Raw genomic sequence first — 27,053 nt, forward strand, 5'->3', positions numbered from 1 at the left:
ATTGTTAAAGCGTTAAGGCACGTGTTTATTCTACACCAATTCTTAGTCAAAATATATTGTAAAGGCACATCGCCACGTTTTTGTTCTACACTGACTCTTAGGCCAAACATATTGTTAGCACACTAACCCACGTGTTTGATCTACACCGATCCAAAGGCCGAATATTGTATAGGCAAAACACCATTTGTTGGTTATACTCTGACTCTAAGGTCGAACATATTGTTAAGACACAGCCCCACATATTTATTCTTCACCCACTTTAAAGCCACACACACTGTTGAGGCAAGTCACCAATTATATGTTCTACATCTACTCTAAGACTAAACAAATTGTTAAGGCACAACCCAAAAGTTTGTTCTACACCGACTCTAACACGAAACAAATTGTTAAGGCACAACCCACATGTTTGTTCTACACTGACTCTTTGGCCAAACAAATTGTTAAGGCACAACCCACATGTTTGTTCTACATCGACTCTAAGACAAAACATATTGTTAAGGCACAACCCAACGTGTTTGTTCTACACTGAATCTAAGGCCAAACTTATTATTAAGGAACAACCCCTCGTGTTTGTTTTACATCGAATCTAAGGCGAAACATAGTGTTAAGGCAAAGCCCCACGTGTCTGTTCTACACCGCCTCTAATGCCAAATATAGTATTAAGGTTTTTACAACCCCATGTGTTTGTTATACACCGAATCTAAGGCCAAACATATTATTTAAGGTTTGTACAACCCCACGTGTTTGTTCTAGACCGAATCTAAGGCCAAACATATTGTGAAGGCACAACCCACGTGTTTGTTCTACACCGACTCTAAGACCAAACATATTGTTAAGGTACAACCCCACGTGTTTGTTCTACACCGACTCTAAGGCTAAACCTATTATTAAGGCACTACCCCAATTGTTTGTTCTACGCCGACTCTAAGGCCAAACATATTGTTAAGACACTCCCCCACGTGTTTTTTCTACACCGTCTCTAGGCCACACTTATTATTAAGGCACTACCCCACGTGTTTGTTCTACACCGACTCTAAGGCCAAACATATTGTTAAGACACTACCCCATGTGTTTGTTCTACACCGATTCTGAGGCCAAACATATTGTTAAGACACTCCCACGCGTGTTTGTTCTACACCGACTTAAAGGCCAAACATGTTGTTAAGGCGCAATCCGTCGTATTTGTTCGACACCGACTCTAATGCCAAACATATTGATAAGGCCATATCCCACGTGTTTGTTCTACACCGAATCTAAGGAAAACATATTGTTAAGGCACAACCCCAAGTGTATGTTCTAAACCGAGTCTAAGGCCACAACTAACGTGTTTGTTCTACACCGAATCTAAGGCCAAACATTTTGTTAAGGCACAACCCATCCTGTTTGTTCTACACCGAATCTAAGGCCAAACATATTGCTAAGGCACAACCCCATGTGTATGTTCTAAACCGAGTCTAAGGCCACAACTAACGTGTTTGTTCTACACCGAATCTAAGGCCAAACATTTTGTTAAGGCACAACCCCACGTTTTTGTTCTACACCGAATCTAAGGCCAAACATATTCTTGAGGTACAACCCATCCTGTTTGTTCTACACCGAATCTTAGGCAAAACACATTGTTAAAGCAGAACCCACGTGTTTGTTCTACACCGAAACTAAGACCAAACATTGTGTTAAAGCACAACCCCACGTGTTTGTTCTACACCGAATCTTAGGCCAAACTTTTTGTTAAAGCACAACTCACGTGTTTGTACAACACCGAATTTAAGGCCAAACATATCGTTAAGGCACAACCTTCGTGTTTGTTCTACTCAGAATCTAAGGCAAAACATTGTGTTTATTATTAACCACATGTGTTTGTCCTACCCCGAATCTGAGGTCAACATATTGTTAAGGCACAATCCGACGTATTTGTTCTACCCAGAATCTAAGGTCAAACATATTGTCAAGGCAAAACCCCACGTATTTGTTCTACACAGAATCTTAACTTATTGTCAACGCACATCTCCACGTGTTTGTTTTACGCCGATTCTAAGGCTAAACATATTGTTAAGGCAAAACCGCACGTATTTGTTCGACACCGACTCTATTGCCAAACATACTGTTAAGGCACAGCTCCACGTGTTTGTTCGACGCCGACTCTAAGGCCAAACATATTGTTAAGGCACAGCCGCACGTGTTTGTTCTACACCGACTCATTTGATTAACTTAATCGGTACGGACTGCTAACATATACTTTAAATCCAACTGTGACTCTTATCGTCATATCATATATTTCATAAGTTACGATTTTTATGCACTTTAATATTATTTTTTCAAAGTGCACGGATTTATATTTCTACGAACAGATAATTACAATGCATTGTTCTTGATATTTTGTTACCTTTGATTATGGTTGAAACTAAGACTAATCGAAAGTGTTTGACTCTAAAAGAACGTGTCGAGTTTATAAAGTTATTAGAAAACGGCCGTAGTGCAATAAGTGTTGCCAAGGAATTTAACTGTGGAAGGACTCAAATAAATTTCTTACTTAAGTGTAAGCGTGAAATGTGTAGACTGATATGTGGTATGTTTTGTTTATGCCTTGTATCAACATTTATCTATTGTATTTTATTTGTAAATTTGAAATAAATTTATTTTATCTATACAAATGTATTTGTATTCAACCTTCTTCAATAATATTGATACAGATGTTACTGATTGTGGTGTGAGGTGGTGGTTAAGATACATACTCCATCTCTGAATAAAGTTAAAGGCCGAAATGTCAAACATGGATTAAGTGGCCACCTGTCTTAAGCAGCCACTTTGATCATTTCCCAAGGGTGGCCACTTAATACAGGTTTGACTGTAATGCGCAACTGGCACGGCACTGATCAGATGAGTGTTTACCTGGTATCCAAGGTGTACACAATAACATAATTCTCATAGCGTGTTAATGAAGTGTCAAGTTAGGTTCATATTCGATATTGTGGTGAAAAATGGCGTCTTTGAATTAAAACGTTTATATTTCAGTGTTTAGTTTATGATGTGTTTTGTAATGATTTACAGTAGATAAATATAACAGCAATTATCCGGTGGTTTTGAAAGGTAGCTTTCCATTGTCAGAAAGTATAATTACCATTTGATTGACTATTATGGTTTTATTTTTGAAGCGCATAAATTTAACATATAACCAATTTGACGTGTTGAGAAAGTAAGAACAGAATTCAAAAGATAATGTATCTTGGAATCAAATAGATACAAAACTTTTTGCAATCAATATAAAGTACTTCCCGTTGCAGTCGCCCCCCCCCTCTCTCTCTCTCTCTCTCTCTTTCTCTCTCTCTTTCTCTCTCTCTCTCTCTCTCTCTGTGTGTGTGTGTTTCTTTCTCTCTCTCCCTTATCATACATCGCAAATTTGCCGTTGAAGTTATTTGATTCATTTATGTACTTATTAATAAGGCAGTTAAGAATAACTCATACTTTAAACTGCTAGTACTAGTGATTGTTTTGCCGAGTAAATACTGTAAAACTCTGCCAAAATTGTTATGTGCCCGGGTGCAAAACCAATCATCAGAAATTGGCATGAAACGGGAATACGTTTTACACCACCGCATGGGAAAACTCCTGATAGTAAACTTAAACTATTGATTATTAGCGTTTGATTGTACATATACGTACTTGCAATTGGGGAAAATCTGGCCCCGAAGGTAAACAATGCATGTTAATGCGAATCCATTGGTAAAGCAACTTTTAAGAATGTTTACCTAGCCTTAATGCAAGTATTGCTAATTGTAAGCAATTGTAAAACTGAATAGCATTGAAAAGTTTAGAGTCGTAAAATGTCTTAAGTGAACCAATTTGGATTGAAGTTATACGTGCATGCTGGATAAACAAATACCGCAGTATTATCAATACTCTTAAGTGACACTACGACAGGTACATGCGTTAAAATATACATAGGTTTTAGTCGACAGGATATTGATATTCTTTTTCATAAATGAATAAATGATTGGTATTAAATAAAATAAATAATGTTAGATATGTTTGTTTTAATTATTTGAAGTTTGAAACGTCTTTATGCTTCTATGGTTACTTTCGTAGGCCCTCGCCAAATCGACACAACTTTTACCTTAAAACTCAGCCAAAGTACGATTCTATAAGCTTTACGTTTTCGACACATTGAGGTCAAAGTTAAGTTTAAGAAAATGCCCATTTTTTAAATGTTGATTTAATGAATAACACTTTGCTTCCAACCAAAACCCCATTTTGCATTTAAATAAACTTTCCCTAATATGCAATTATAACTTTATTAAATCTACCCCATACAATATACAAACACACATATATGTACACGCACACAATTACGTACACGCACGCACGCACGCACTTACGCACACGCAACACTCGCACACACAACACACATACGCACATGCAGATATGCATACACGCCGTTGAATATTTTGAAACCAATTTTGTAAATTATTCAAATTCATTGTTACTTATGCTTGAATGTTTGTTGTGCGCGGCAACGGACCATCTTGTTGATAGAATATGTATTTGTTAGTTCAACATATGAGATTTATTTCATGCATGTTGGTTGTTTATTTATAGTGTCGTACACGAATGCGTCTAGCTGGTTTAAACGTAATAGAGCTTAAGTGGAGTCTTTCTTCACGGGATTCACATACTGCGAGTTGTTATAATTATCTTTAATATGATATGAACCGTCCCAGTCTCTTTGTAAATTGAGGGAGCTCTTGTTTGTTCTTCTAATAAAGAATATGTTCAATCGCCATATTGTTAACGTAACTGTGCCAATGACAGTATTTATTTCAGTCTGTAGAATATATAATATTATACAAACAGCGGGTGATGCAAGGCACTTTTAATCAACTAATGCAATTTTAAAATATAATTCATTATCACAATCGTTCGTGTTACTCTGTCACTTGTAAATAGTTACACATCAACTTCCATTCCTTAAATGAACTGCCTTTCTGCAATTGCGTTCATCAATCGATGAACGCAACATCTTCGGATATATTCGGATCTACATTTACAGAATGGGGAGGAAAGAGTTACTGAAAGGTTTCCTAAAATGAAATGAATATTTTTTTAACAATTATTGAAAGAAATAATGAAATATTGGTGTAAATATAAGTAATGAATTGCGGGCTTGATGTCATTATCGGGGATATAAACGCAATTGGGCTGGTCAAAGTACGCGTGGAGTCCTTCGAACTCCACACACTTTGACCAGCCCAATTGCGTTCATACCCTGATAATGACATCAAGCCCGCAATTCATTTCTTAAATCAATATGATCGATTTTAAGAACTGAGGATAATACTGCTTCAACAAAACGATCCCATTACGAAACATGCACTGAAATTACTTCTTTATTTTGAATCATATTACATATCATGTTGCATTCTTATGCATACTCAGGTGGTACGCGTGATCGTAATGATTAGATATATATCACTAAAACGAAATTTAGAACCTTTATTCAACTATTAATATCAGCAAAATAATTCGAATGTTTAAAGCTGATCAATAAATGAAACAGAACTCGATCTGTTTAAACATTAAATACAATATAATATGTAAACAGCCTTAGATTATGATGATATTCTCAATACTCGTCTTTAACGAATTACCCTGTGACAATCTCATTCAAAATCAATGCATACACATGTATAACAAACATAAATGTTGAGTGACAAACCTTTAACTACTTTTTAAATTATCCATTTATGATAAATATTAATTACTAATATCAAGATTGTAACCGTCTATTTAATAGCTGAAAAAAAGACAACGATATAAAATGTGTTTTGATTGCTAAAAGATTTACTGCGATCTTCTATCGTCTCATAAGGTAGAAAAACCGTGTTCTGACCTTCATTTCAAAATAAACTCTTTGTCCTTCATAAAAACCATTGCTTTTGACGTGTATTCATCATTTTTGATATTTTAAAACAATTATATTAATATTGGTAAAAAAAATTTGGGAGTAAGAGTGCATATTTACTTTCCGTAACTTGAACCTATCCTATTGTCATTCAAAATATTTGGTAGTCGTTATTGATCCAAAAGAGACACGCGCCCATAGCAAGTACACTATTCTCGGTGTTCTGTAATTGTCTCTGATTTAGAACCACCTAATGCAAACATTCCTGAAGTGAAGGAACCTTTGTCGCATATAGCGAAATGATTATAGCGTCATATTAAGTTTTTTCGCTATATATTCATCATAGAGTAGTCAACAAGAACAAGGAAAGAAAGTTAATCATTTCAAATGTTCCTCGTGTATTTAATTATTTCGAATGCATTTATCTATGTTCTGTTTTACAATAACTTGAATAAATGTTTATTTTTCAAAGGGACTCGACTACAAATGGTTCCAATATCGGCAAAGACAGTATTAACTCAATAACAAGGCTAGAATTGTCATTACGAGCTAGTATGTGGCCCATAAAACATCACCTTACATGATTCAAAGAATATTTTGTCGCCTCCGAGCTGAGTTGACCCGTTTAAAATTACCGCATATCGGTTTCCCAGTTCATAGTGTGGATGATTAGCATGTGAAAGTCACGTGATTATTGTCTACAAAATCTTAATATTGAGTTTACTGTCGTTCTTCGCATGTAAGGCCTTTGCATTTCCAATTAAAATTGTTTGTACGGAATTTTCAACAGGCACTTTAAGCGACAAAAATAGAAAAAAACAAACAAATATATTATTATTTTTTTTTTTACTAACTAAGTTATGGCAACGAGCGTGAGAATTGTTATTGTGGTGACGCGTAAGTAAGTCGTGGCTACGACAGTAATTAGTCACGGTCTCAATATAACCAAGTCTTGGGTACGATACAGTAAGTCGTGTCCACGACATATTAAATCATAGGAACGAGTTTATCAGTCTTTGACACGTGATCTTATGGGGGAAACACGAAAACCTGAAGAAAATCCACTTATCCGGCTTAGTGACCACAAACCAAACTCACATGCGACAAGGCCGGAAAAAGAACCGGGTCGCCTTGGTGAGAAGCGAGTGGTCTAACTACTGCGCTCTCCGAACTACCAACTTATAAAAGCAATTTATTTCATTCAGCATTGTAAACACGCATGCTATAAGACCATTTATGGTTAGTAATGACATACTATTTGTGATATTGTCAAACTAGCGCTCACAATGAAATGTATAGAGTTCAGCTGAAGATGTTGGTAGTACGCTGTTTTGTTAAATTACATTCCATCTGAAGTCATTAAGCTACATTCCATCTCAAGTCATTAAATTACATTCCATCTCAAGTCATTTAATTATATTCCATATCAAGTCATTAAATTACATTCCATCTCAAGTAGTTAAAGTACATTCCATCTCAAGTCCAATACAAAACACGCATAGCAAAATTACAGGTGTTAATGTATCGCTCGAATTTAAAGCTGTATGTTAATCTTGACTCTTGAAATATGCATTTAATGTTTGTTTATATTATAAATGGCGCTGTGTTTATAATGCCATGCGATCCGTATGGGTACTTATCCAATTAAGGAGTACTTTTATGAAATTGGGTATTCAAGAACTATTTTACTAAAATACCAAAACCGGCCTTCTCATGTGAATTGTATTTAGGAATACGCGCATTATCACTAGGAAAATGACACCCAATTATAGATTTTTATAATTCTGAACATAATGAATAATCGTGAACCGAGAATGAATGTTTAAACGAACGCGTATATAACATGTTTAATTTGTCTGTCAATATCATCGTTAGAAGTCTTTACATTTTATTATGATCGCACTGAAAGACCTTTGTTGCTGAAAGTACGGACTGAGGTTTGAAACTCAATAAATGTTTACAATCAGTTGTGGAAACGACCTGTCCGTGAAACTGGTCTTGTGTCTGAATATAAATTGACAATTGATACAAGATGGTATCTTACAAATAGTTTAAAAAGTACCTGTAACGCTTGTTTATAATTTTATAATTTTTAAATGGCACTGTAAATGTCATGTTATTGCGAAATGATTTTTGATAAAGGAAATACATAAATTATATTGCCTGGAATAAACGAAATACACTTCAGGCTTTGCAAACTCAAGTTGAATGCTTTTGCAAATTGGTATTTTGTCCCATTCAAATCATTTCCGATTTGGCTTAAATGTGGCATTATCGATCTCACTACATGTATATTGTCTTCTTGAATGTAATCTAAGGCCAAACATATATTAAGGCAAAGTCCCATCTGTTTGTTATACACCGACTCTATTGCCAAACATATTGTTAAGGCACAACCCCACGTGTTTGTTCTACACCGATTCTAAGGCCAAACATATTGTTAAGGCACTGCCCCAGGTGTTTGTTCTACACCGACTCTAAGGCCAAACATATTGTTAAGGCACAGCCCCACGTGTTTGGTCTACACCGACTCTAAGGCCAAACATATTGTTAAGGCACTACACCATCTGTTTGTTCTACACCGACTCTAAGGCCAAACATATTGTTAAGGCACAGCCTCACGTGTTTGTTCTACACCGACTCTAAGGCCAAACATATTGTTAAGGCACAGCCGCACGTGTTTGTTCTACACCGGCTATTGCCAAACATATTGTTAAGGCACAGCCGCACGTGTTTGTTCGACACCGACTCTAAGGTCAAACATATTGTTAAGGCACAGCCTCACGTGTTTATTCTACACCGACTCTAAGGCCAAACATATTGTTAAGGCACAGCCTCACGTGTTTGTTCTACACCGACTCTAAGGTCAAACATATTGTCAAGGCACTACCCAACGTGTTTGTTCTACACCGAATCTAAGGTCAAATATATTGTTTAGACACAGCCCCACGTATTTGTTCTACACCGACTCTAAGGTCAAAAATATTGTTAAGGCACAGACGCACGTGTTTGTTCTACACCGACTCTAAGGCCAAACATATTGTGAAGGCCCTACCCAACGTGTTTGTTCTACACCGAATCTAAGGTCAAATATATTGTTAAGACAAAGCCCCACGTATTTGTTCTACACCGACATAAAGGCAACACATATTGCTAAGACACAAAGGCAAAGTATAGTGTTAAGGCGTAACCCCACGTGTTTATTCTACACCAATTCTTAGTCCAAATATATTGTAAATGGACAACACCACGTTTGGTTCTACACTGACTCTAAGGCCAAACATATTGTTAAGGCACAACCCACGTGTTTGTTCTACACCGAATCTAAGGTCAAACATATTGTTAAGGCACAACCCCACGTGTTTGTTCTACACCGAATCTAAGGCCAAACATAATGTTAAAGCACAACTCATGTTTTTATTCAACATCGACTCTTAGGCCAAACATATTGCTAAGGCACAACCCCACGTGTTTATTCTACACTGTCTCAAAGGAAAAGTATAGTGTTAAGGCGTAACCCCACGTGTTTATTCTACACCAATTCTTAGTCCAAATATATTGTAAATGGACAACACCACGTTTGGTTCTACACCGAATCTAAGGCCAAACATATTGTTAAGGCACAACCCTACGTGTTTATTCTACACCGAATCTAAGGTCAAACATATTGTTAAGGCACAACCCCACGTGTTTATTCTACACCGAATCTAAGGCCGAACATATTGTTAAGGCACAACTCCACGTGTTTATTCTACACCGAATCTAAGGCCAAACATATTGTTAAGGCCCTACCCCCCGTGTTTATTCTACACCGATTCTAAAGCCGAACATATTGTTAAGACACAACTCCACGCGTTTATTCTACACCGATTCTAAGACCAAAGATATTGTTAAGGCCCTACCCCACGTGTTTATTCTACACCAATCTAAGGCCAAAGATATTGTTAAGTCACAACCCCATGTGTTTATTCAACACCGATTCTAAGGCCAAAGATATTGTTAAGGCACAACCCCACGTGTTTAATAAACACCGATTCTAAGGCCAACGATATTGTTATGGCACAACCCTACGTGTTTATTCTACACCGATTCTAAGGCCAAACATATTGTTAAGGCACAACCCTACGTGTTTATTCTACACCGAATCTAAGGCCGAACATATTGTTAAGGCACAACCCTACGTGTTTATTCTACACCGAATCTAAGGCCGAACATATTGTTAAGGCACAACCCTACGTGTTTATTCTACACCGAATCTAAGGCCAAACATATTGTTAAGGCACAACCCCACGTGTTTATTCTACACCGAATCTAAGGCCGAACATATTGTTAAGGCACAACTCCACGTGTTTATTCTACACCGAATCTAAGGCCGAACATATTGTTAAGGCACAACTCCACGTGTTTATTCTACACCGAATCTAAGGCCGAACATATTGTTAAGGCACAACCCTACGTGTTTATTCTACACCGATTCTAAGGCCAACGTTATTGTTAAGGCACAACCCCACGTGTTTATTCTACACCGATTCTAAGGCCGAACATATTGTTAAGGCCCTACCCCACGTGTTTGTTCTACACCGAATCTCAGGCCGAACATATTGTTAAGGCACAACCCCACGTGTTTGTACTACACCGACTCTAAGGCCAAACATATTGGTAAGGCCCTACCCCACGTGTTTGTTCTTAAACAAATCTCAGGCCAAAATTGTTTAAGGCACAAACTAACGTGTTTGTTCTTCACCGATACTAAGGCGGAACATATTGTTAAGGCACAACTCCACGTGTTTGTTCTACACCAAATCTAAGGCCAAACATATTGTTAAGGCACAACTCCACGTGTTTGTTCTACACCAAATCTAAGGCCAAACATATTGTTAAGGCACAACCCCACTTATTTATTCTACACCGACTCTAAGGCCAAACAAATTGTTAAGGCACAAAACCACGTATTTGTTCTACACAGACTCTAAGGCCGAACATATTGTTGAGGCACAGCCCCACGTGTTTGTTCTACACCGAATTTAAGGCCAAACATATTGTTAAAGCGCAACCCCACGTGTTTGTTCTACACCGACTATAAGGCCAAACATATTGTTTAGAAACTGTTCTACCTGTTTGTTCTACAACGACTCCAAGGTCAAACATATTGTTAAGCCACTGTTTTACCTGTGTGTTCTACACGAACCATAAGGCCAAACATATTGTTAAGTATTCCCCCATCTGTTTGATCTACACCGACTATAAGGCCAAACATATTGTTTTATACGAAGCCCCACGTATTTGAACCACATCAATTTTAAGGCCACACATATTGTTAAGACACAACCCCACATATTTGTTCTACACCGACTCTAAGGCCATACATATTGTTAAGACACAGCCCCACGTATTTGTTCTACACCGACTCTAAGGCCATACATATTGTTAAGACAGCCCCACGTATTTGTTCTACACCGACTTTAAGACCAAACATTTTGTTAAGGCACAACCCCTCTTGTTTGTTCTACACCGACTCAAAGACCAAATATATTGTTAAGGTACATGCCCACGTATGACCTACACCGACTCAAAGACCAAATATATTGTTAAGGTACATTCCCACGTATGACCTACACCGACTCAAAGACCAAATATATTGTTAAGGTACATTCCCACGTATGACCTACACCGACTCAAAGACCAAATATATTGTTAAGGTACATGCCCACGTATGACCTACACCGACTCAAAGACCAAATATATTGTGCGAATCCCCGAGTGTTTGTTCTACACCTTCTCTAAGCTTAAACACACTGCACCTCTACGTGTTTGTTCTACACCACCTCTAAGGCTAAACATATTGTTAAGGCACTGCCCTACGATTTTGTTCTTATTCATCTCAAAGGCCAAACATATTGTTAAGGCACCCCCGAAAGTCTTTGTTCTAAACCAACTCTAAGGCCAAACATATCATTAAGGCTCACTTCCGGGTGATTGTTCTACCCCGACTCTAAGGTCAATAAGATTATCTAGGCTCCCCCTAAGTACTTTTTTCTATACCGACTCCATGGAGAAACAAATGATTAAGGCACCCCCTAAGTACTTTTTTCTATACCGACTCTATGATGAAACATATTATTTAGGCACCCCCTAAGTACTTTTTTCTATACCGACTCTATGATGAAACATATTATTTAGGCACCCCCTAAGTACTTTTTTCTATAACGACTCTATGGTGAAACATATTATTTAGGCACCCCCTAAGTATTTTTTTCTATACCGACTCGATGGTAAAACACATTATTTAGGCACCCCCATTAGTACTTTTTACTATACCGACTCGATGGTAAAACATATTATTTAGGCACCCCTTAAGTACTTTTTCTACACCGACTCTAATGTCAAACATTGTATTGAGGCACAACCCAATTACTTTTTTCTACACCGACTCTAATGTCAAGCATATTATTTAGGCACACCCCCACATACATTTTCTACACCGGCTCTAAGGTTAAACATGTTGATAAGGCACAAGCCTACGTACTTTTTCTACACCGACACTAAAGTCAAACATATTATTTAGTCACAACTCCATATATTTGTTGTTTTAGATAAATGCGTATTTTACTAAATTGTTAGCTTTTTAACCTATTTCATAAATTGACATCAAGCCACCTTAAAGCTTTAATTTATGAAAAGTTGAAAGTCAAAGACTTCGATCAGATTTTATCGTTAGAAAATCGTCGACACTTCACCATGACAATGATTTCCAAAGAGATATAAACAAACTTTTAATGTTCATTTAATTTATCGTTAAAATGGAAATAAGGGGAAAAAGTCCTGTCGAAGCACAGAACGGGAAATCATTTTATATTATCGGGTAGCGACATGTCCATGATTTCATTAATTCAACTTACATCGTACTTTAAAACAGTCCAAAGCATAACTAGCATAAAACAAAACACACACAGTGTCAATGCATAGGTTACAAATAATGTCTATATATATGTTATAAGTACCTACATGGCGTTTGCTTTGAAATATGTTTTTAATTAAAACATAAGCCACTTTTTAGATTGTTAATTACACTGTGTAAGAAAAGCTTTTGCAATTCAAGTGCAAGATAGCTAAATGAAAAAGAAATAAACGTGTCACAGATATTGGCGACCAACACAATACAGGAAATGCTTAATCAAGCACAGATGAATTAAGACGCGAGACATATTCACTATACATATAATTATACTACAAATTATCAAACTAATTCACATACGAATAACAAAAAACAATTTGCATACTAGCTTTTACCTTTCTATGAAAAATGTTTACTCTTTAGTATCCCAATAACGCCCACTTCCGGTGGCCATACTTCTGCCAGTTTGATCGTCTGGTCGTGTTTATGTCTCACCGTGGACTGATACACTAACATTTAGATATCATGTGACAAGTACGAGTATGCAGGTGACTTGTCTGATAAAGTTAATCTTCAAGTGTACTTGATAAACTGGGTGTTGAACGGTGTTTTTGATATAATAAAATAAACCCATCATCGTTTTATCTCATTGGAAGAATGAAAAGGAACCAACGTATTCTATTTTGATAACGGTTATTAAAAACTTTTTGGAAATTGAGATATTTTAAAAACCGTACCTGGCAGTATGAAAATTCAGCTTACAAGACTCAGTTTCCTTAAATCGTTACTTAAGCTATTTCAGACACTAAAGTTGCTTTTAATAATATAAAAACAATAAAGCTTAAAAGGAATATTTTGTTATGGTGCCTACCCGTTGTCTAGAGTACCGGATTCATTCAATGATGGAAATGAATAATGTGGCAAAGTATCCGTAATAGGTAAGGTCTCATGCAAACATGGGATAAACAACAGGGCCTAGACTATTTCCAGGGTAGCGGTCTCATACAGACATGGGATTAACAATAGGGCCTAGTCTATTTCCAGGGTAGCGGTCTCATACAAACATGGGATGAACAAAAGGGCCTAGTCTATTTCCAGGGTAGCGGTCTCATACAAACATGGGATGAACAATAAGGCCTAGACTATTTCCAGGGTAGCCCTCTCATACAGACATGGGATAAACAACAGGGCCTAGACTATTTCCAGGGTAGCGGTCTCATACAAATATGGGATAAACAATAGGGCCTAGACTATTTCCAGGGTAGCGGTCTCATACAGACATGGGATAAACAATAGGGCCTAGTCTATTTCCAGGGTAGCGGTCTCATACAAACATGGGATGAACAAAAGGGCCTAGTCTATTTCCAGGGTAGCGGTCTCATACAAACATGGGATGAACAATAAGGCCTAGACTATTTCCAGGGAGGCGGTCTCATACAGACATGGGATAAACAACAGGGCCTAGACTATTTCCAGGGTAGCGGTCTCATACAAATATGGGATAAACAACAGGGCCTAGACTATTTCCAGGGTAGTGGTCTCATACAGACATGGGATTAACAATAGGGCCTAGTCTATTTCCAGGGAAGCGGTCTCATACAAACATGGGATAAACAACAGGGCCTAGACTATTTCCAGGGTAGCAATCTCATACAGATATGGGATTAACAATAGGGCCTAGTCTATTTCCAGGGTAGCGGTCTCATACAGACATGGAATAAACAACAGGGCCTAGACTATTTCCAGGGAAGCGGTCTCATACAGACATGGGATTAACAATAGGGCCTAGTCTATTTCAAGGATAGCGGTCTCATACAAACATGGGATAAACAAAAGGATCTAGTCTATTTCCAGGGTAGCGGTCTCATACAAACATGGGATGAACAAAAGGGCCTAGTCTATTTCCAGGGTAGCGGTCTCATACAAACATGGGATGAACAAAAGGGCCTAGTCTATTTCCAGGGTAGCGGTCTCATACAAACATGGGATGAACAATAAGGCCTAGACTATTTCCAGGGTAGCGGTCTCATACAAACATGGGATGAATCAAAGGGCCTAGTCTATTTCCAGGGTAGCGGTCTCATACAAACATGGGATGAACAAAAGGTCCTAGTCTATTTTCAGGGTAGCGGTCTCATACAAACATGTGATGAACAATAAGGCCTAGACTATTTCCAGGGTAGCGGTCTCATACAGACATGGGATTAACAATAGGGCCTAGTCTATTTCCAGGGTAGCGGTCTCATACAAACATGGGATGAACAAAAGGGCCTAGTCTATTTCCAGGGTAGCGGTCTCATACAAACATGGGATGAACAATAAGGCCTAGACTATTTCCAGGGTAGCGGTCTCATACAGACATGGGATAAACAACAGGGCCTAGACTATTTCCAGGGTAGCGGTCTCATACAAATATGGGATAAACAACAGGGCCTAGACTATTTCCAGGGTAGTGGTCTCATACAGACATGGGATTAACAATAGGGCCTAGTCTATTTCCAGGGTAGCGGTCTCATACAAACATGGGATAAACAACAGGGCCTAGACTATTTCCAGGGTAGCAATCTCATACAGATATGGGATTAACAATAGGGCCTAGTCTATTTCCAGGGTAGCGGTCTCATACAGACATGGAATAAACAACAGGGCCTAGACTATTTCCAGGGAAGCGGTCTCATACAGACATGGGATTAACAATAGGGCCTAGTCTATTTCAAGGATAGCGGTCTCATACAAACATGGGATAAACAAAAGGGTCTAGTCTATTTCCAGGGTAGCGGTCTCATACAAACATGGGATGAACAAAAGGGCCTAGTCTATTTCCAGGGTAGCGGTCTCATACAAACATGGGATGAACAAAAGGGCCTAGTCTATTTCCAGGGTAGCGGTCTCATACAAACATGGGATGAACAATAAGGCCTAGACTATTTCCAGGGTAGCGGTCTCATACAAACATGGGATGAATCAAAGGGCCTAGTCTATTTCCAGGGTAGCGGTCTCATACAAACATGGGATGAACAAAAGGTCCTAGTCTATTTTCAGGGTAGCGGTCTCATACAAACATGTGATGAACAATAAGGCCTAGACTATTTCCAGGGTAGCGGTCTCATACAGACATGGGATTAACAACAGGGCCTAGACTATTTCCAGGGTAGCGGTCTCATACAGACATGGGATTAACAACAGGGCCTAGACTATTTCCAGGGTAGCGGTTTCATACAAACATGGGATAAACAACAGGGCCTAGACTATTTCCAGGGTAGCGGTCTCATACAAACATGGGATTAACAATAGGGCCTAGTCTATTTCCAGGTTAGCGGTCTCATACAAACATGGGATAAACAACAGGGCCTAGACTATTTCCAGGGTAGCGGTCTCATACAGACATGGGATTAACAATAGGGCCTAGTCTATTTCCAGGGTAGCGGTCTCATACAGACATGGGATAAACAACAGGGCCTAGACTATTTCCAGGGTAGCGGTCTCATACAGACATGGGATTAACAATAGGGTCTAGTCTATTTCAAGGGTAGCGGTCTCATACAAACATGGGATGAACAAAAGGGCCTAGTCTATTTCCAGGGTAGCGGTCTCATACAAACATGGGATGAACAATAAGGCCTAGTCTATTTCCAGGGTAGCGGTCTCATACAAACATGGGATGAACAAAAGGGCCTAGTCTATTTCCAGGGTAGCGGTCTCATACAAACATGGGATGAACAATAAGGCCTAATCTATTTCCAGGGAGGCGGTCTTATAAAAGTATGGAGATATTCAATGGCGCCAAGCTTTTTTCCAGAATAGTGCTGTCATACAACTATGGAGATGGGCAATGGGACAAATTCAGATTCCAAGGTAGCGATCTCATTCAAACATGGAGATAAACAATGGGGCTTAGTCTATTTCCATGGTTTCGGTCTCATTCAAGTATAAATATGATTAATGGCGCCACCCTTATTTCCAGGGTAGCGGTCTCATACAAGAATAAAGATGAACACTGGGGCCTAGTATAACAGGGTATTAAATTCATCCGTTCACGTTCATTTATTATCATTGCCTGCTTAAGTTGAGATTGCGCGTACATTATCAAAGAGGGTGTGTGTGAGTGGTTAGTGTGTACGTATGATAGTGGTCGAACAACTTTCAATTGGTTAATATTAGAATTCATTTATGCACGTAATCACCCGTAACATTCCCGCCATTCTATCTCTCGGGCATTGCTGTCCTGACAGCCGTTCGAGTCGTAACTTGGAAACGTTTTCATATCTACTATGCATTGTTGCCGCTGGTTTTGTTTCTTTTTGTGATTGGAAATAAAGCATACAAACGGAATGACACCACTTATACTTATATACCCCGGCTACAATTTGGCTCTACGAAGGAGCATCAAACCCCGGTCTCCCGCGTGACAGGCGGGGACACTTACCACTATGCCGTTTTTCGTATTACATTTTTAAAATTCGATGACGAACTTTCCCTTGCGTGGGGAATGTGTAACAGGGTATTATATTCATCCTTAAATTTTCATTTATTATTATCGCCTGCTTAGTTTAGATTGCGTGTATATTATTATAGAGTGTTTGTGTGAGAGTGGTCAGTATAAGCATTATAGTGGTCAAACAACTTTCAATTGGTTAATATCAGAATTCATTAGTGCACATAGTCACCCGTAACATTCCTGCCATTCAATCTCTCGGGCATTGCTGTCCTGACAACCGTTGGAGTCGTAACTTGGAAATGTTTCCATATCTACTATTTTGCATTGTCGCAAAACAATACTTTTATTACATCGCTGTTTTTTCTCTATATTGATTGGAAATAAAGTATATAAACGGACTGACACCCGTTAAACTTATATACCCCGGCTACACTAGTCTTTTTCTTTGGTTGCGGTTTCATGCATATGTAAATATGATCAATTGCGACACGCCTATTTCCAGGGTAGCGATCTCTTACAAAAATGGAGATAAACAATTGGGCCTAGTCTATTTCCATGCTCGCGGTTTCATACAGGTGTGGAGATGATCAATGACGCCCAGCCTATGTTCAGGGTAGCGGTCGCATACAGTTATTTTGATGAACAACAGGGCCCAGTCAATTTACAGGGTAGTGGTCTCATACAATTATCGTGATGAACAATAGGGCCAAGTCATTTTACAGGGTAGCGGTCTCATACAAATACCGTGATGAACAAATTTATAGTGTAGCGGTCTGATACAATAATCGTGATGAACAATAGGGAAAAGTCAATTTACAGGGAAGCGGTCTCATACAGAAATTGAGATGAACAATGGGGTCTGGTATATTTTGAAACAACATGACTACGTTATGACTATTGATTAACTTTGACTGCTACAACTGACGGAAAAGGCTAAACAAAGCAAGAAAACGAGTAAACAAGGAGCGCTTAAAATGGCGGGTTCACAGAACAAAGCGAGTGGGGAAAATCACATCAACCGAGATCAAATACCAGCTTCTGCAGCAGCCATACCAAAGTCAAAGTCAAATGATCAACAGGGAACGTACGAATGCAACAATATTTGTTTTAACAAAATGCTGATCATCATCCATTGGCTTCAACTTTGTCCGGTACCCTGCCCCTAAAACACCGCCACCGGGTCACCCTTTGCAGATGCCATACAGAATGCGACCAACAGCAGACGGTAATACCCAAATGCTTATTGATCTTGTCAGCAAAATGATTGAAACAGCTGTTCTCAACTGTCAAACATAGAAACAAATGCATCAAAAATTAGCAGAGAGACAACAACACTCAAGCAATGTCAGCATCAAACAAACCCAATAACACAGAGGTAAATCAGTTTGATTTATCAAACATAAACTTCGAAAAGGTATATGGATTGGAGGCCCGAACTATTCTACACGCCCGATACTCGCAAATGTTCAATGTTTCAACAATAGAGAGCTCATTTAAGAGACAGGTGTCAAATTTAATATGCAAAATGCAATCAGAATGTGAATGAACATTTTCCATATGATGTTGATCAGAATAGGAGGAAACTCTTTTCCGTGATGCGAATACTGAAACAAAAAGGTAACACATATTGTGGCAGATAAACTCTATGTTAATGGTCAATTGTATAATGTTTATGAAAACAATATGCATCTGTACGGGGATCCTGCACAACAAAGCAACGTATTTGCCAGACCTTCCGCACCACAATATGACCGCAGGCGATCACGACAAAAAAACGCGTACGAAAGATTTACGGACCAATTGAACTTCAAAACTTTGAACAGATACGGGCCTCTTCGTGAACGCAGTCATAGTCAGTTAAACAAATATAAATAATCTATCCTTGAGGAGACCGGAGTTAAACTCGTCTGTGACAATTCAACTTTGTAACGACTGTGACCCACGCCGAACCTCAATAGAGAAGTGTGTATACCAGCGAAACGCACGAGGAGATTAACAGTAATATTCATTAGGACAGGCCGGGAGAATACCCCGTTAGTGATCAAGGTCAAATCTATGACACTGAGACATGTTTTCATTAAGTTAGGTTTCTTTTATTTTATGTGTGCGGATTAAAACCAAAAATTATAAGTCCAGAATTAATAGAATTTATAAGAGTTTTTGACAAAATTGGTTTACACGAAACTTAAACTGATATAAATGGTTTTTTCGCTTTTGTTTCAACATAGAAAAGAGTTTATGAAAAGAACGTCTGGGGGGTAGCATTATTAGTTATAAACACTTTCTCGAAATATGTAAATATAGTAAAGACGGAATCTAATTTTACGCTTTGGTTTTCGTTCTCAAACTTGATTTCCTGAACAAAAGATACTGTTTTAGTTTTGTGTCGATACCACCTGAAAATTCAACTTTTACATCCGATCATCCTTTTTTTGAAATAAATAAACACATAGTACTGGTATAAACAAAGTTTTATAATATATGTATGTTTGGAGATTTTAACTCCAGGGTTAAAAACTGTAAGGATTTTATGGAAGTTGATTATGATATATTTAAAGAAATTGACTTGGATATCTTCGATGAAATGAAATTGTTTGAAAAAGCAAAGGTACGCGTAGAAATAATTAGCTGTGATTAATCAGTGAACAATTATGGAAGTTAATTTTTAGATTTTAATTGAAAATTAATCTGTAAAATTGAATGGTATGACTATTAGTGATAAAGTCGGTAAATGCACATTTAAAGAAACAAGCGTTGCTGACTATTGTATCAAGTTAACTGCCATGTTTAAAGTTACAGACCGGTTTGATGTATTTTATTTCTTTCCAATGATGTCAGACGGACACTGTCCGATATCGTTCACAGTTCATATAAGCTCAGAACATAATCGAAATACAATCAATCAGGTTTCGACCTCTGAAATATGGGATAAAACTTAATCAGAGCTCTTCATCGAAAATTTTGATGAAACCATAATGTGTTCAATTAATGCAAAATAAGAAGATATCATAACATGTAACGATTTAACACTAGAAGATATTGAATTTATTACAAATGAATTATCAAATATATTTGTAGACAGTAAAAATTTGTTTTTAACTCAAAGTACAAAAAAGAGCAAATAACACAAATCATAATTGGTTCAATTAAAACTGTAAAAAAGCCAGACAGAAATTCCATCAACAAAATATAATTACAAATTAAAATAAGAATCATTCAAACTTACACTCATTAAAAAGAGAAAGTAAGGAGTTTAATGAAACTCTAAATTTAACATTTAAAAATTATAAAATTGACAATGATGCAAAACTTAATTGATTTAAACAAAAAAATCCAAAGCATTTTGGAAAATATTGAATGACAATAGCAAAACTTATGTTGAAGCACAACTTAAAGACCTATATAATCATTTCAAGAATTTGAATGCAACTATTGAACGATGAAACAAACACAAAAATAATAACCCACCTTTTGAGACACCGGAGAATTTAATAGTATTCTTAACGCCCCAACAACTAACTAAAGGAAGAAATACAAAAAGTGGTTAAAGAATTGAAAAATGGCAAGACTTGTGGCGTAGATTTGATTTTAAACGAATATATATGTATATATAACTATTTCACATAGACTAGATACTGGTTATGGACACAGGAAATTATTCAACCAATATTTAAAAACAAAGGTAGAAAATTATAGGCCGATCACACTTTTCAGTTGTTTAGGTAAATACCTCACAAGTAACACGTCTACAAACATTTGATGATAATAAAGACATTATGAATGAATTTCAAGCTGGATTTCACTCAAACTTCCAATAAACCGATAATAATGCCCAAAGGAAGAAATTAATCTGTGCGTTTATTGACTTCAAAGCTGCATTTGACTTTGTTATGGCGTTCAGTTCTTTGGTAGAAACTTATTTTATATACTATTAGTGGTAAATTTCTGAAGGTCATTAAAACTATTCATGTATAGCTTCATTAATTCGTGTGTTAGGGTTAATGGTGAGTAGTCTAACTGTTTTACAAGTAAAAAAGGGGTCAAACATGGATAACATATTTCTCCAATGTTATTTACCCGGTTATTTAACGATCTGCACGAATTCTTTAACACTAAAGAGCTTAAGGGCACCGAAATCGTAAAAGATCTGTTATCGTCATATATAAAAATATTTAAACTTTGTATGCTGATGACATAGCAATTGTCTCTGAAACTGCTAATGATTTACAAGATTGTTTAAATGTATATCATGACTGATGTCTTACATGGCATTTTAAAGTTAATATTGATAAGATTGTAATATTCACATCTGGTAAAATGACAAAACACTCTTTCCAATTAGATAATATGGGCACAGAGTAGGAATACATTAGTCATTCTTGATCATTTCTTTCTGCCAAAAACATTGCAAACCAAGCCACAGTAGCAATGTAATGTCTGATAAAAAAACTAAATCATTATACACACCATAAATATGCAAATTGACTTGTTTGATATGCTAGTTAAACCAATACTTCTTTATGAATGTGAAATATGGGGATTCGTAAATTTGGAGTAATTGGAAAAAATACAACTTATATCCTTCGATCCTCAACCCAAACTCGATGGTGTATGGTGAGACTGGTGTTTTTTTCAATCGAATTGACATAGAAACACGGATGATTAAATAACCTGTAGATAACAATGTGGCCTAATCCATTTTTAGGGTTGCGTTCCCATTCAAATGTGTAAATATGTGGCCTATTCGATTTTTAGGGTTTCCGTCTCAAGCAAATGATTGTGTAGATGAACAATGTGGCCTATTCTATTTTCAGGGTTGCGGTATCATTCAAATGCGTAAACAAAAATGGTGCCTATTCTATTTGTAGGGTTGCGTTCTCACGCAAATGTGTAGATAAACAATGTGGCCTATTCTATTGATAGGGTTGCGGTTTTATTCCAATGTGTAGTTGAACAATGTGGTATATTCTATTTTCAGGGTTGCGTTCTCATGCAAATGCGTAGATGTACAATATGGCCTATTCTCTTTTCAGGGTTGCGGTCCCAAACAAATTTGTAGATTAACAATGTGGCCTTATATTTAACCAGGCTGACGTTTCAAGGCAATTATGGAGGTAAAACATGAGGCTAGTATGTAACCGGGGTGGGGATCTCCGGCACATATGGATATATGCAATTGGCCCTTGTTTTTTGTTGTTGTTTTTTTTTTTTTGGGGGGGGGGTCAGCTACATATATGGTGATGAACATTGAGGTTTTTCATGTTACTCGAGTTGCAGTTTTATACGACTATTGAAATGAATCATAGGAGTCAATACACATTCAGCTTGGAAGTCACATACCAATATACAAATGAACCATAGAAGTTAATATATAAACAGGATGGCAGTCTCGTGCGAATATGGAAATGAACCAAAAGGTGAGTTTATTTACAGCGTGGCAGTCTCATGTGGATATGGAAATGTACCATGTATGGAGTTAGTTTGTTAACCGAATGGTGGTCTCAACGAATATGGCAATGCACCACAGAAGCTATTAAATTACAGTGAGGCAGTCTCATGCGAATACACATATGTATATGAACCAAAGGGGTTAGTATATTATTGGGTGGCAGTCTCAAACGAATATTGAAATGAACCATAAGTGCTAGTATATTTACAGGGTGGCAGTATTATACGGTGTTTAACACTTGAGTAACATATGTGGATGTTAAGGCTCTTCTTATGTTTTATACCACTATATGACATTATTTAGCTATCGTGTTTGTGGCAAATACTGGTTTAAGGTATTGACTTGAGCCTTGTTAATAATTTGACCATTGCTAAAACGCATTTGAACTATACTACGTTTAACACAAAGACTCGTAGAACGCAAGCGAATACTATTTGGTATACATATAAACATACGGAAAGAGTGATGCATACTTTATTGTAAAGAAAACAAGGTCAAACCAATCGTCAAAGCTTAAACATAATCACTCTCCTTATTATACAGGTGAAATTATTCTTTATACGATTCAGTGTACTCAAATATTGAGCGTTGAACAACTACAGTCGATTAGGTAGATACACATGATTTTATTTTTCTATGACCGTACGAATTGAGAGGTGAAACCAACATTATCAGACATATTTCTTTACCGTATACAGTTATTGACTGTTGATCATGTATTTATTCCCGTTTATGCAACATCATGGCTCTGACATCACACCCGATTTAGAGATAAGAACATGTTTTTTTTATCACCGCTGAATAAAACATGTTTTTGCATACCATGCAGGTATACATAGATATGATGACATGTTCAGGGTAACACTGAGCTGATGATCAATTTGTGATCAAAATGTGTTGCAATATGTTATCTTGATGAACTAGTTTGTGACACACTTCTATTATTGTGCACTTGATAAATATTTATGATAATATTAGTGTTAACTTGACCGCGATTGTATGCGTGTAACAATTTAATACAGATGTGGAAATATTAATAGGATTGAGGTTACAACCTACATTTACAGCTAATAAAATTGCAGATACGCAATCTTAAGGTGCTAGGCTTTATTATTAATAATTTCAACTTTCGAGGGTATTTAAAGGTCCGCCCGATGCCACTCATCCGATACGCACTCCCTGCGTCAGATTTTGCGTTGACAATGTGTCAGACAATAAGGTTGTATTTTACTTTTCGCTCAATCCGACCATGCTTAATCATAAAGATTTAAATTCATGTCATCTAAATATTACATAATTATATTGAAATATACCTTTTGGTTTTCATTATATGGGTTTGCATTAAAACAGTTAATATGTTTAATTGACTTTGTTACTTCTCATTACCTCAGCCATATATATACAATTACTATCTGGTAATACATGAAAGGAGACCAATACTAAGTTTTATGAAGTTTATATATATATATATATATGTATATGATAACAACGTAAATGTAGTTCACAAGCTCAATTGTTCATAAATTATATTATGTTAGATAGGGAACTTGTTCCCACAGCGCGGAGCAAACACGTGAACGGACGATATCAAAACAATACGAATTCGATCGCAATGTATGATATAACGAATGTACATAACTAAGACTTTGAAACCCATAATTGTATACATATTAAATATACTAAATATTCACAGTGAATATATATATATATTAATTAAATGAAAACTTTGTATTGTTTATTTCAATTCTGACAGCTGATGTTTATGGAATCATTTGATAACTGCACTCAACAATGTCACATTTTTCACACTAAAGACGATGCCCGATCGATTGAAATAATGTTGTAGAAACAGGTTGTGTCATTCCCTTATCATATTCATTCTAGTTTGATGCAGAGGTCACAGCTTTGTCTTGAATAGAGGTGAAACAAAACTAAGTTTCTTAAAACAAATCTAACAGAAACGTGTCATCCAACTCAGTTTAATATCCTCGTTCATTCCTAGAATGTGCACTCTTTCTTATTGACTCTCAAAATAGTGTTGATGTGTAGCAATCAGGTCAAAATTATAACATGTCATAGATTACGGATACATTTCAAGGTCCACATAGCGGCATGGTATTAAGTACTATTTACCTATCACGGTTTTGCCGACAAAGAACATTTTAATGTATTTTCGAAGTTCACCTTATTTACCGAAAATCTGTCTGTAGGTCGTCACTGTGGTCCGCTCAACTTTTCTAGGGTCCTTCTCCACGTTCCTTGGATAGACGTTCAACTCGTCAAGCTTCTCGTCCTTGACAGCAAGGGTGAAATAGGCCCGCTATTTAGTTGATTCATGTTATATTTGATCTAGATTTGGTAACTGATATTAGGTTTATATCAGTTAGAAGTAGTAATAACTAGTATTATTGCTAGCTTGAAGTGCTTGTTTATATCAACAAAAACGGACTTGTATGCAATTTACTGCTGATTGCTGCAAAGCATGTGAAGATGTTTAGGCATTCTATGATCGTGGTTTTCACAGCCAGCAACAATTGAGCGTATTTTTACATACCGACTTATAGAGCATGTATGTATAGTTTGCATTGGTTTCGCAGCCATATAAATCGAACCCTAAAATTACGTTCATTGAATGGCGAAAAATAACTGTTCACACTCGCTTTTGGGGAGACACAAAAATAATGTCTCTTCGTTGTTAAATAAATATTATAATCATGGTTAACTTAAGTGTTAAAGCGATCATATTTATCTAGACTATCATCCGTTGATGTTATCTTCGTAAAGGATGAAGACGGGTTCAACCCAGGGTACGGTAAACATCAGCAAATGTTTATCGCACGTATGACTTATGAGGGTAGGAAATAGGTTGGTAATGATTTGATTTGCTTAAAGTGAATGAAAAAACAATGACATTTGTGACGTGAGAGACTCTGTATTGATTCGTCTAAACGTTTTGTAATATTTTATATGAATTATTAAATGTGGTATTCACGTTCACGTTTTATTGCGACGATTTAGCGGCCAATAATTCAATAATGACTAAACTGGTGCAAGTGACACCTTGCTATTCCAACTGAATTGTTCCGTAATAGTGTTTTAGTTTTTTTCTGAAGGACGGGGACGACTCTCTTAATGTGAATTTTTTTTTGAATTACCTTACGTTTCATGATTAATAACTTTGACATTTTATTTGTTTATTTCTTTTCCGCCCTAATATTATTTGACAACAATCCTTTAGTTACAACAAAGGGGAACAAAACGTGTAGAGCGAATGGTAAGAGCACTTATCGCCCTTGGTCTTTTAGCTAGTTGTTCATTTTATCATCCGCATAATAAATAGTCAATAAGTAATTTGCAGAAAGAAAGAAATAATTTTGGTAGTTTCTGTAAAATATGTGGAGGTAATACTGATTTTTGTTGTAATATGTTCATTTTAATCAAGAGATGTTTCGATACATTTAACACCTGTTTTACATATGCATGACCCATGTGATTGTGCATGGAAAATGTGGTCATGGTGATTTAATGGATAACTTCCAGTTTAAGGTAATTATAATGTCAAAATTTCATTTTCGTTTCTGTTGTCTTTTAACGTTTGCAAAGATATTGAATTGTTGTGATGTACTAGTCTTCTCGAATTGTCAATATATTCGTTTGTTCGAACTCACGAAAATACATGACACTTGTGCAGTCTCCAATAATGTAATGTATTTAAATGTAGACGAAAATATCGCCTAACTCTATCGTAGAAAGATGGTCATTTTCTGAATCCGATTATGGATCAAACATCCTAGAATGTTCTAGAAAGAAATCGCCAATCACAGAATAGTTCTTACAGATGGACAGTATTAAAAAAACGCGTCAATTTTAATTTGTTTTTATTATTTGTTAATTGCATGTTCTTTTGTTATCAAATACAAAATCAACCATTTTCAAATGATATTTCTAGTAAACAATGTCTTTCATTTAAATTCTTCGTAAAACATCAAAATAAACATTTAAACAATACGGCATTCAACAAATTATGTGCTCTGCTATATTTAGGAATAAAGTAGATCGTAGTAAGATCACTACCCGCGGTGGTTCGTCAGCGCCCAATCAGAACGTTGCTTTCGGGTAAAAGTCCGCCTACAAAGGTCACGAAAGGTCGACCGGTTAATGCAGTATGAATTCAATTTTATCATTCAGAAAATCAAGTCCGGATGTAAATGTATGCTATGAAAGACCAGGTGTGACTAAGCTATAGATATTTCCAATAAAAGGCCCGATGTGACTCGGACTATGGATATTTGCTATATACTGCCAGAAGCGACTAGGGCTCTAAATACTTGCTACTAAAGACATATTGCTACGGCTATAGATACTAGCTATCAAA

The 27,053-nt window shown here is 36.8% G+C and overlaps 1 protein-coding gene across 6 annotated transcripts in view; it reads right to left on the reverse strand.

Moving 5' to 3' along the window:
* LOC128222090 (uncharacterized) overlaps nucleotides 1–27,053 on the reverse strand; it is a 69,994-nt gene that overhangs the window by 36,425 nt on the left and 6,516 nt on the right. The window contains exon 2 of one of the 6 annotated variants that reach the window (XM_052930915.1): nucleotides 24,872–24,971. The exons of 3 other annotated variants lie outside the window; for them this stretch is intronic. The gene's annotated coding sequence lies outside the window, so the exon portion shown is untranslated. Of the gene's footprint in view, nucleotides 1–13,186; nucleotides 13,278–24,871; nucleotides 24,972–27,053 lie in introns of those variants that run through there. 2 more of the 6 variants (XM_052930920.1, XM_052930917.1) reach the window with 2 other exon arrangements.

The sequence above is a fragment of the Mya arenaria genome, chromosome 16 (genome assembly GCF_026914265.1).
Source record: "Mya arenaria isolate MELC-2E11 chromosome 16, ASM2691426v1".
NCBI lineage: Eukaryota > Metazoa > Mollusca > Bivalvia > Myida > Myidae > Mya > Mya arenaria.